At 40.1% G+C, this 12,054-nt stretch overlaps 1 protein-coding gene across 1 annotated transcript in view; it reads left to right on the top strand.

Annotated features, from left to right (window-relative positions):
* The first annotated feature begins 10,468 nt into the window (after positions 1-10,468).
* The window catches only part of prrc2c (proline-rich coiled-coil 2C), a 42,196-nt gene continuing 40,610 nt past the window's right edge, over positions 10,469-12,054 (top strand). The window contains 1 exon segment of the mRNA XM_052480368.1: positions 10,469-10,871. The gene's annotated coding sequence lies outside the window, so the exon portion shown is untranslated.

Here is a 12,054-nt window from a genome sequence, read left to right as displayed (position 1 = left end):
GGATTCTTTTATTATGCTAATTTGATTTTCTACGTGCACATCGACCTTAGGGGGTTTTAACCAAATTCAAGTAGGTCCTCCCATCTTGAATGAACATTTCTTTGCACTTTGTTAGTTAACACAAATCTAATCTAATAGTTGTGCATGGGTAAAATCACTGGGGAAGCCAAGCTAGAAAAAAAGCCATATTACAATCTATGTGTTGTGATAATTGCGTTGTTTGCTCTATAACCTGTTCGTTCATATGCCTTGCGACCTTGATATTTAAGCCCAAAGCAGAGACAATAAGAAGACACAGTGGCAGAATAAATTCAACCCCCTTTGTTTCATCACAAAACCGGAGAGCATCCTCTGTCTGGTGAAGTCCATAAAACATATTGCATTGAACCTACAGCACGGTCAAGCAAGTTAATGTTTCCCACATTTTCGGACCACTAAAAAAACTATTGATTTAGAACCACGGAGAGTTACCACAAGTCACAAAGAAAACATTAGCTGCCTCCATTATTCCAGCACCATTTAAACTTCAAATCACCTCTGCTTAGTCTAATACAGTGACAACTAAGATACTAAAAACGATTTAGTCTAATCAACGTAAGCGAAATAAGATGTGGCTGTTCATGGTTCTGATTTATGTGTGTGTGCGCTGGTGTGTGCGTGCAAGTAGAAGAAACATGTTGACTCACCCTCTTTAATGTTGAAGAAACTGTCTATCACTCTGTCATACAGTACACGCTTTCATTTTTTATTGTCCTGGCTAAAAAGCTTGCTCGCTAGCCTAACTTCCTTTCATGGGCAACGTTAGCTAGTTAACATTAGCCTTCTACATCTAGCTACATATTGAACTTCCATCCTCTCAGGCCAGGGGCAGAATGTATGAATTTATGGTTGGATCAGAATTGCCGTTATAATCATTGGTCAGTACAGGGAATTAAGTAAAACCACGAGTCCAAATCCCTATCTCCATCCATGGCTAATTTAGGAAAGGGACCATTTTAGCTAGCTAGCTAGACACCGGAGGACAACACAACAAGATGCACAAAGAGTTTCTGTCAGTAATGTATGCACTCGATGCGTTTGGAGTGAAGCCAAATCCAAACTGGCTTCCCGTGACACTTTTTTTTTTGTGTGTCAGGACCATTCACAGTTGAGCTCACTCAGTTTAGCTTAACGCTGATTGGTTATTATTTTCAAAACTTTTTTTTAATCAAGGGAGGCCAAATTCTTGATGGCTTTCCTTGCATTCAAGGCTACGGGCGGCAACAATGTCATACTCTTTTGGACCAGACAGCATCAGAGACACTACATGACCAAACGTATGTGGACACCTGTTCGTCGAACATCTCATTCCAAAATCATGGTCATTAATATGGAGTTGGTCCGCCCTTTGCAGCCTCCACTCTTCTTGGAAGGCTTTCCACTAGATGTTGGAACATTGCTGCAGGGACTTGCTTCCATTCAGCCACAAGAGCATTAGTGAGGTCGGGCACTGATGTTGGTCGATTAGGCCTGGTTCACAGTTGGCGTTCCAATTCATTCCAAAGGTGTCCAATTGCATTGAGGTCAGGGCTCTGTGCAGGCCAGTGAAGTTCTTCTACACTGATCTCAACAAACTATTTCTGTTTGGACCGCACTTTGTGCACGGGGGCATTGTCATGCCGAAACAGGAAAGGGCCTTCCCCTAACTTCTGCCACAAAGTTGGAAGCACAGAATCATCTACAATTCCATTGTATGCTGTAGCGTTAAGATTTCCCTTCACTGGAACTAAGGGGCCTAGCCCAAACCATGAAAAACAGCCCCAGACCATTGTTCCTCCACCAACCTTTACAGTTGGCACTATGCATTAGGGCAGGTTGCCTTCTCCTGGCATCCGCCAAACCCAGATTTGTCCGTCGGACTGCCAGATGGTGAAGCATGATTCATCACTCCAGAGAACGCATTTCCACTGCTCCAGAGTCCGAGCTTTACACCACTCCAGCCGACACTTGGCAATGCGTATGGTGATCTTAGGCTTGTGTACGGCTGCTCGGCCATGGAAACTGATTTCATGAAGCTCCCGACGAACCGTTCTTGTGCTGTGAATCTCTGTAATCTTTTTTACTCAAATTTTGACTATAGAATTCACACATCATAAAATATTTACTTGTTGCAAGTAACGGGCTGTGCCTAGTTACAAATAACAAACACACTTCAAATGTCAAAACTGCAATTGTATTGAGCAATAACAATAATTATTGGTTAACCCACCATTCCTAGGCCGTAATTGAAAGTAAAAATGTGTTCGTAACTGACTTGCCTAGTTAAATAAAGGTATTAAAAAAATCTAAAATAAATTTAAAAGGTCGGCAAATCGGTGCCCAAAAATACCAATCTCCGATTGTTATGAAAACTTGAAATCGGCCCTAATTAATCTGCCATTCCAATTAATCAGTCGACCTCTAGTTGAGTCAAATGCTTCTTGAGTGCTATTTCTGTTTTAAAGGTGCAGGGACAGTCTTGGTGGATCCATGGTAATGGACAGGTTCTTGCATAATGTCCACGCTTCAATTTGTAATGTCTAATAAGGATGTGTAGATTTGATGTGTCAAATCTGCAATACTTACAGTTTCACTTCATCCATTGAAGGAATAATGCTTTTGGATTTCTAAGAATCTAAAAAAGAATCTTTACATAAAAAGTGCTGTCTAGGTAAACCTGTTTACTAACTGCAAAATTAATTTTTATAACATGGTTTGGTGTGTGCGGTGCTAACCAGCTAACTAGCATGTACCTTAGTGGCCCTTGCTATTATTGTGCTGAAAAGTTATCATTATTTTTTTTATAAAGGGCACTTGTTAACTTACCCAATAAATATAAATATGTATACCGTGTAGGTTACCAAGTAGGTAAATAACATGCTAGTGGTTGTATTGCTTTAAAGGAGATACTCAGCTTTTGCCAAGCTACTCACTCCCGCTTGGAAAGCTTTTGAATGCAGTAGAGTTGCTGAAGCACCGTCTTGATCAAGCCACTTCCTGAAATGCACCCCCGCCAAAGATTACCACTGAGTTCTAAAATAAATTGTGCTAGTATGACAAGGCTTAAGTAAATAAAAAAATGTGTTTGATTCTAAACATTATACACTTCTGTTTGAGAATTCATTGATTACTAGAATTACAAGGAGCAAGTGCTAAACAAAATTACGTTTGATCTGTATCCCCTATCAATGCGCAAACAAGGAGCAAACTACACAAACATCACACAATGGGATCGCTCATCTGATGCATTCCAAGTGTTTTTTGTTGTTGTAGTTAATCTCTTGTATAACCAATTGTAACATTACACATATTACTTTCACTACATTGGCATTCCCCAAACACGAATTGTTAGTTAACCCACTGTTCCTAGGCCGTCATTGAAAATAAGAATTTGTTCTTAAACTGACTTGCCTAGTAAAATAAAGGTTAAAAAAAAGACAAAAAAATGGCTAACCATGAAAGCTTAGGCCCAGTAGAAATAGTCAATATAAATCATTCTCCTACAATTTATTCAGAGAGCAGACACTCTTATCCAGAGTGACTTACAGTTAGTCTTGCAGGAATAAGCAATAGGCCGACTTGCTAATCAAGCAGCTTGACCTTAGATACACATGTGTAGACCTTCATGCAGTAAAAACCTGTAACCCTCAGCTAACACAATATGAACCCATGGCCCATACAATTGGCACAGTTCATGCTATGCAGCTCCATATTCATCAACATTTGCTGCAGTGGTGACAGAAATGAGAAAGACATATTGCATGTGACTTTTGCCCTCAGAGACAAAAAATCTATTTATTGGCTGCAAGGAATATGGGGGAAATCACTCCAGTAAAGTTGCCCCCATCAAATTCCATTTAAAATAAACTGATCCACAAAATGATAATTGTGACAATTGTTGGCACCCCATAGGGATTCTTACTTATGAAAAAATGAACTTCCATGACTCCCTTTAACTGGGGTATAAAAATAAATAATTTTTCACCAATCACAATGTGGAAAGGCAAAAACACTCACAAATTCAAAAATAAAAAAATGGTTTCCACTTTTAAACAAGAGGTACACTATTAGGTCAACAATTAAGAAGTTCAAACCCAGACTCAAACCCACCCACACAACAGTGCATGTGCACCGGAGGCAGTTGCACAGACCACTGATTGGACTTCTTGGTTTTGACTTAAAAGTTAAAGAAAGACATAGGTCTTAGCCGATTTAACTTAATTTTGTAAGTTAAGTCAATGTACAGATTTGTAGTTATCCTGACTTGACATTTAAAGTCAAGACAACTGTTGTCTTCATTTACTTCATTTGACTTATTGGATCTAATTTCAAAGTTGAGGAACAGAATATGTAAAATGTCTATATTTACAGTAGCATGTCTGAACATTCTTACATTTATCATTTAAACAATGATGATGCAAGTTATATAAAATTATACACAACACAGAGTTCCATCTCCAAGTGTTAATGTGGAAAAATAGCAATACACTGAACAAAAATATCAACACAACATGTAAAATGTTGGTCTCATGTTTCATGAGATGAAATAAAATATGCCAGACATATTCTAAATGCACAAAAAGCTATTTCTCTCAAATTTTGTGGACAAATTTGTTTACATCCCTGTTAGTGATTATTTATCCTTAACCAATAGATAATCCATCCACCTGACAGGTGTGGCATGTCAAGAAGCTGATTAAACAGCATGATCAGGTGCACCTTGTGCTGGGGACAATATTAGGCCACTCTAAAATATGCCACAGATGCCTTATGTTTTGAGGGAGCGTGCAATTGGCATGCTGACTGCTCCACCAGAGATGTTGCCAAAGAATTTAATGTTCATATCTCTACCATAAGCTGCCTCCAACATCGCTTTAGAGAATTTGGCAGTGTGTACAACCGGCCTCACAACCGCAGACCACGTGTATGGCGTCATGTGGGTGAGCTGTTTGCTGATGTCAACGTTGTGATCAGAGTGCCCCATGGAGATGGTGGTGTTATGGTATGGGCTGGCACATAAGCTACGGACAACCAAGACAATTGCATTTTATCGATGGCAATTTGAATGCACAGAGATACCGTGGCGATATCCTGAGGCCCATTTTCGTGCCATTCATCCACCGCCATCACCTCATGTTTCAGTATGATAATGCACGGCCCCATGTCTCAAAGATCTGTACACAATTCTTGGAAGCTGAAAATGTCCCAGTTCTTTCATGGCCTGCATACTCTTCAGACATGTCACCCATTGAGCATATTTGGAATGCTCTGGATCGACGTCTATGTCAATGTGTTCCAGTTCCCGCCAATATCCAACAACTTCACTGAAGAGTAGTGGGACAATATTCCACAGGCCACAATCTACAGCCAGATCAACTCTATGCAAAGGAGATGTGTTGTGCTGCATTAGGCAAATAGTGGTTACACCAGATACTGACTGGTTGTCTGATACCTTTTATAAAGGTATATGTGACCAACGGATGCATATCTGTATTCCCACTGATGTGAATTCCGTAGATTAGGGCCTAATTCATTTATTTCAATGAACTTATTTCCTTATGAACTGTAACTCTAGTAAAATATTTGAAATTGTTGCATGTTGCGTTATATATTTTGTTCAGTATATATTACTTGTATGAGTAACAGAGTACTATAACGAGGTACTGTCTTCAAATATAGTTGTATTATTAGAGTTATCTTTTCAAGTAACCCGTATATTACTTTCAGAAGCATATCTCTACCGGTGTGTTATATATATATATCTATATTTCAAATCTTGTCTCACGCTAATTCATGCTGTAGGCTAACCCGTTTTCAGTAGGATATAATCAAGCCAAAAATCAAAGAAAAATGGCAGCTGTTTTGTTACCCCGTGTAACCTTTTCTTTGTCTAAATGCTCCTATTATTTTGAGTTAATTGAGGAGAAAGATAACATTTTTAGTCAAATGCAAACATTGAATGATCTCTTCATCCAGAAACATCACATCAAACCTGAAAAAGCATCTGGAGATCGTGCACAAAGACACAAAGTTCCAGAAATGAGTGAGAGGAGTAATCTAAACACAGATTATGATAATAAACAAAGATGCATAAATAATATTACCAAGTGTTATAAATAACGTTCCATATCAACAATCGAAATGTCTGATAAAGGCAGTTCAAAATGACAATAACATATATTGCTAAAAATGTGAGAGTAGGCTGACACCCCTTGCGGGTCTCAGACCCAGGCCACCACCACAAGTGGTGAACACCCTAACCACTGTCCCAATAAGGGATATCTCTAGGGCATGTGCTTATTGGGCCAGTATAGTTAGGCCCTGCCCAGAAGAAACCCTAAACCCACCTACCTCCCTATGCGCTAGTGTAGTTATGAAACAACTTGATAGATGTAAGCAATAGGGTGAATGCACTTTGAAGTAAATCTCAGCTCTGTTAAAAGTACACTCGAGAAAATATTTGATTGATCATAATGATTCAGAAATATCATTAGGACAGGTTATTTGCCCCGCCAACTTTAGGCAACGATACAGAAAGCCCTTTAATTTCTGAAATAAGTCAATGAAATCAATGATGAGAATAGTCAGATTTTCTGCTACCTGCTACATGGTGGTGTAGCGTGAACATCAGAGTGTCATGAACCAAGAAGTTGTGAGTTCAACTCCCAGATGAGGACATGTTGAAAAATAATTACTGTATAAATGAACATGTATAATGTGATCATGTATATCAAATATGTAAGTTGATAACACTGTGTGAGTACAACCTGGAGTCATAGACTAGATGTTACATAGTAAATGTAAATCCAGGGACACTCAAATTAGTATGTCAAGTTTGGTATGGTTACATAAGACAGATGCTTACTTAAGGCAAAAACAAAAGTAGGATGGTTGGGTGGATGTATATCACGAATGTCTAGTAACCCAAAGGTTGTGAGTTAGAAAATCATTACGGACAACTTTAGTTTAATTAGCAACTTTTCAACTACTTACTTATTTTTAGCTAATTTGCAAGTGCTTAGCATGTTAGCTAACCATTCCCCTAATCTTAACCCTTCCTCTAACCCTTTAACCGTAAAACCCTTTAACCTAACTCATAAATTTAACCCTAACCTTAATCCTAACCCTAACCCCTAGCCTAGTTAACGTTAGCCAGCTAGCTAACATTAGCCACCTAGCTAGAATTCATAACATATCATATGTTTGCAAATTCATAACTTATAATACGAATTGTAATTTGTAACATAAAAAGCTATGAATGAATCAGTGGTTTACCAATCAGGGCCTTGATTGGCTTGGCAACAGTAACAATATGTGATGTGTAATGAATTCTTGCAACATTCCCATGACACATGTCTACACACTTGTTCTGTGTATGTTAGGTGGGACGTTGATGGATTATTCTCCTAACCCACAAAAAACTGGACACATGAATGTTCTTGCAATGTTACCATAATACGTGTCTAGAACATGAGTACATGGTAACCACATTCTGGGTAAGTTCTATTTGACATTAAGTGAGTGGTCTCTTGGAAACATTCCTTGGAATTCATGGGAACATTCCTATGAAAATTTTAGTTTATGACCTAATGAGACTCTTAAGGGAACGTTCTCTAATGTTGTGGGAACATTTGTTGTTAGCTGGGTTTGCTCTCCAGAGAAGGGCACCATTGAAAGAAGTGATAACTGGGGTGGTGTTAAGTGTTGAGAAGGACCAACTGAATTGTAAGATTCCCAGTGTCTGTGACACCCGCCATTTGGTGCGAAGCAGACCCGGCGGAGAGTGTGGTGTAACAGAGAAGACACTGTCTGTCCTGCTGAGTTTTGTAGCAGAGTCTTTACCTGACAAAGTCGAGTTAGGATGTGCCAGTTATCCCGTGAGAGCTTTGTCCCGAACCCATTACAGTGTTTTAAGTGCCAATCATATTGCAGCAATTTGTAGGAGGGAGATTCCTGGATGTGAGAAGTATGCAGGAGGACATGAGGCAAAGGAATGTGTAGTATCGTAGTATCGGTGGAAAAAGCTGTGTGTGTTAACTGTAGGGGTACCCATGTTGCTGGAGATCAGAAGTGTCCGGTGAGAGAAAGACAGGTTGGGGTTGCCAGGGTCAGAGTAGTACAGAATGTATTGTATGGTGAGGCAGTGAAGAGAGTAGTAGAGGAAGATGGGTCCTAAGAGGCTCCCTGTGAGTAGGCAGAGCCGAGAGTGATAGGAATAATAATGTGATTCAGTAAGGTTGGCTTCAAGCACCTCTAAAGCACCATGGAAGAAGAAGGAGGAGGAGCTCCTGTATGTATCAATCATCCCCTCACTAGAAACAACCATCGTAACTGTACAGGAGGCATGGGCGGACTTTTATCCACACGGTCTTCTTGTTCTCTGTCTGTACGCTTAAGCCATACACGTTCTAAAATTAAACCTAACGACTTAGGCTCCATTGCAAATTAATGGCTGTCATATGTGCTCCCCTGAATCAACACTTACCCTAGGTGTTAATTACTATTACAGGACTCTACACTAACATTTCCCCTGGTGTCACTGATGCCACTAACTTTTACGGTTGGTGGCGCCAGCCCATGATTTGTAAAGTCATTCATAGTGCTATAATAAAGAACTATAATAAATTGACTCCTGAGGTATTCAATAATTAAATTGTTTAATCTAACAAGTCTAAGCAGGAATGCATGATTCAAGATATTTTGATGGGCAACATAGTCCAGATTGTCAGGAATTTGGAGTTGACAATCTGGACCATAGTTGCTATATTTTACTGTCAAAACAGAGATGAATTACATACATCTTTCTGTGCACTAATTAATATCATAGGCTAATTCATTTGGGGTTCAACACCTTAGGAAGTGGAAACTCAAAACACATGAACTAGATCGCCAACTCTAAATATAATACACACTGCTAGTAGCCATGTATTCATCCAACAGTACACTGAATGTCCTACAAAAAACTCCACATCTCAAAGCCATATCAAACATCTTGGTTGTAAAATAGTTGCTATTTAGCTGAATATTGAGAGTTGAGAAATACAAATTATACCAACAGAAAGGTGAGACCCTCCTATCTTCAACGGGGAAAGGCTTCCAAAGCTGTGTTTGTCCTGCAATGGCATTCTGAAATGTTATACGATCAGATAAAAACAAATCTTGAGTGCATGGGGGGAGAGGAGAGTGAAGTGACAACGTAGAACGTGCTCTTTCTACATTTATATGCACCCTTTATGTTTTTTTGTAAGTCGTAGAAAGTCTCTTTGCTGATGACGTGTTTAACTTTTGGTCATGTAGTGTATATACAAATATTTTGTGTGTGTGTCAATTTCGACCAGCCCAACCAGCAAAAAAATGGTCTATCCCATCTGCCATTTGCCAGATGTCCAATCCACTCCTGACAGCGGGGTGTTCTTATCACATGTGGGCTAATGGTGCAGAGATGAGGTACAGTAGGGTACCACTCCAAACAATTTGTTCCAGCTAGAAGTTGCCCGTTCGTTCTCCCGACACTGTCCTTAGTCTTTAATTTTTAAATAGTGAAAATGACAAACCAACCTTACTGCAGTGGGCTTGTTCGAAATTGCAGGCAACTGCAGACTGACAGATCCGCAAAGAACCCTGCATCATAAATAATAATCTACAGATCATTATTATTTGTAAATCTGTCAGTCAGTCACAATTTACCCATGATACATTACGGTTTTGATCTTCTCGAACACGGCCAGTGTCTGCTCACCTGTGGCTTCATCCTACCACAGAGTTTTAAAATTTAACCAGAGGAAGAAGAACAGGCCAAACTCAGCGGAATTAACTGTCTTCTTCCAGCAAGCAGGTGGCGCTTTTTCGTTGTTTCGCTCACCAAGCAAGGAGTTTTTGTACGGAGGTCAATGAGAGTGTCGAATTTAGTCAACTGAAAAATGTATGTCTTATTTGCTACGTGAGTTTTTTGTTGATCTATTGGAAGTTTCGTAATGATAAAGTTGTTAGGAATGTACTGATATGTAGGACACGTGAGATCCCGGTCACTTTTAGAAGAAACTCTTTATATAACGGAGTTGTCTCGATGACCATGAATATTCATAGTATGAGGCTAGTACCGCCGTGCCGCTTTGTGGACAACGACTCCCATTGTTAGGACGGAGAGACATGTATCTTGTCAGTATATCATTCATATTTTTCAAGACTGATGCTCCGCAATTGAATTGAATTGCTCCGCAGCCGCCGTCTTCTGTGGGTGGGTGATGATGTCAGACACCCGTGGAACTGGGGTTGTCACTAGTTACCACAGTCACAAAGTCTATATTGACTATATCGTAAAAATTAATGAAATCAAAAAGTCGATTTTTAGTCTTCATTTAAGGTTAGGTATACGGTTAGCAGTGTGGTTTAGGTTTAAAGTCAGATTTTAAGAAGATAAATTGTAGAAAAGGGCGGAGTTTAGACATAATTCTGACTTTGTGGCTGTGGTAACTAGTGACGATCGTGGACTGGCGGTCTGCCATCTTTGATTGTGCGACAGGCCGCGGCGCCTTCACTCACTCAATACTATTCTCATACGAGACAACGGGTGTGCAAGAAGATAGAAACACAAGCCGAGAGCCTGTTAACGTCCAAATAACGGCGGACACGTCGGGGAAGAAGAAAGGGCACGGTGTAGGCAACAGAAACCCATCAGGCCCGTGCAAGTCAAGAGGAGCTTGTTGGATGCTAGCTTCCACGCTAGCTAATATCGTTAGCCGAACTAGCAAGGTAGCTTTTGTAATCCGCCGGCCACACACACACTCGCACAAAACAGGCCGAACCCAGACGAGGCATACGACAGACTAGAAGAAAGGGACCGGCGGTGACGGGTAGGTCGCCATGTCAATGATGTTCTAGCTAAATAGTTAGTGGTGAAAGCCAGGTCAGCGAAGCCGAATATGGATGTGATGGCAAATGGAATTCAAAACCGAAACTGAACGTTCGGACTTTTCAACTAGGTAGATGGTTAACCCACCATACTGCAGTGTGTAGTTTAAATCTGGATAAAAATGAAGCCCGTTAACAATCCAATATACTGTTACTGGGGTGAGGAATCATGTTTGATATCGTGAATTTGTGTTCGATTAGGTTTGGTGCTTTGGGCTAGAAGAGGCCCCTGCGTCGGGCCAATGTGACCCACCCTGCCTAAAATGGTCCATGAAGTCAGGCATCTTCCTGCCGGTGAACTAGTTACCATTTCACTACTTGGCTGAGATTCTACAAAAATCTCTAAGCCTTGAACATGGCTGATATTACAAATTTGTGTTTGAGGGTTGAACACGTTGCATAGACATTACCTTAATTAACTATTGTGGTTTGGACGTGACTGTGTCTATGCCCCCCAGTTTAGAAATTATTATTCTTTTGACTATCCTTTATACATCAATGATGCACAACTCAAACACATTCACCTAGACAATTGGTAACCACACAGTCAACCGGTTTTAACATGTTTTGTGTTGACAATGATCCTGACTACCGGACATGTCCATTAGTAAGTTATATGAACCACAATGTATGTTGATAACCTCAGGTACCAGTGATCCCAATGACTGACGATGCAGATGTATTTATTGAGCACTCTGGTATGTGACTGGTATGCAAATGACCAGGCAGCGATTTGACCTGGCCTTGGGTGTATGAGGAAGTGAGTGCATCTGTGAATGTGCAGACTGTTGTGTCCGAGGAGATGGTGAAAAGAAGTGATTCATCCTCCCTGTCTGACCAAGGTTTTTTGTGTGCGTGTCTTTCCGAACCTCCAGAGTTGGTCAGTTGAGGCCATTTCATAGGAGAGTAAATTGTTTCAACCGATAGTCTCACATTGGAAATCCTAAAAGTGTGTATAGTTCACCCATAGGTCAACTTTGTTTATTGCTCAAAAGTAGGTTTAAGTCCCTATTTAATTACATATTTTCTGTCATTTGTTATATGAAGATGACTGCAGGCCTTATTCCATAATTATTGGGAAAGATAGGCACCATCTAATTCCATCTCCCTACGGACTGGGAGATA

This window comes from Oncorhynchus keta, chromosome 26 (assembly GCF_023373465.1).
Source record: "Oncorhynchus keta strain PuntledgeMale-10-30-2019 chromosome 26, Oket_V2, whole genome shotgun sequence".
NCBI lineage: Eukaryota > Metazoa > Chordata > Actinopteri > Salmoniformes > Salmonidae > Oncorhynchus > Oncorhynchus keta.
This window is presented reverse-complemented; position numbering and strand designations above follow the sequence as displayed.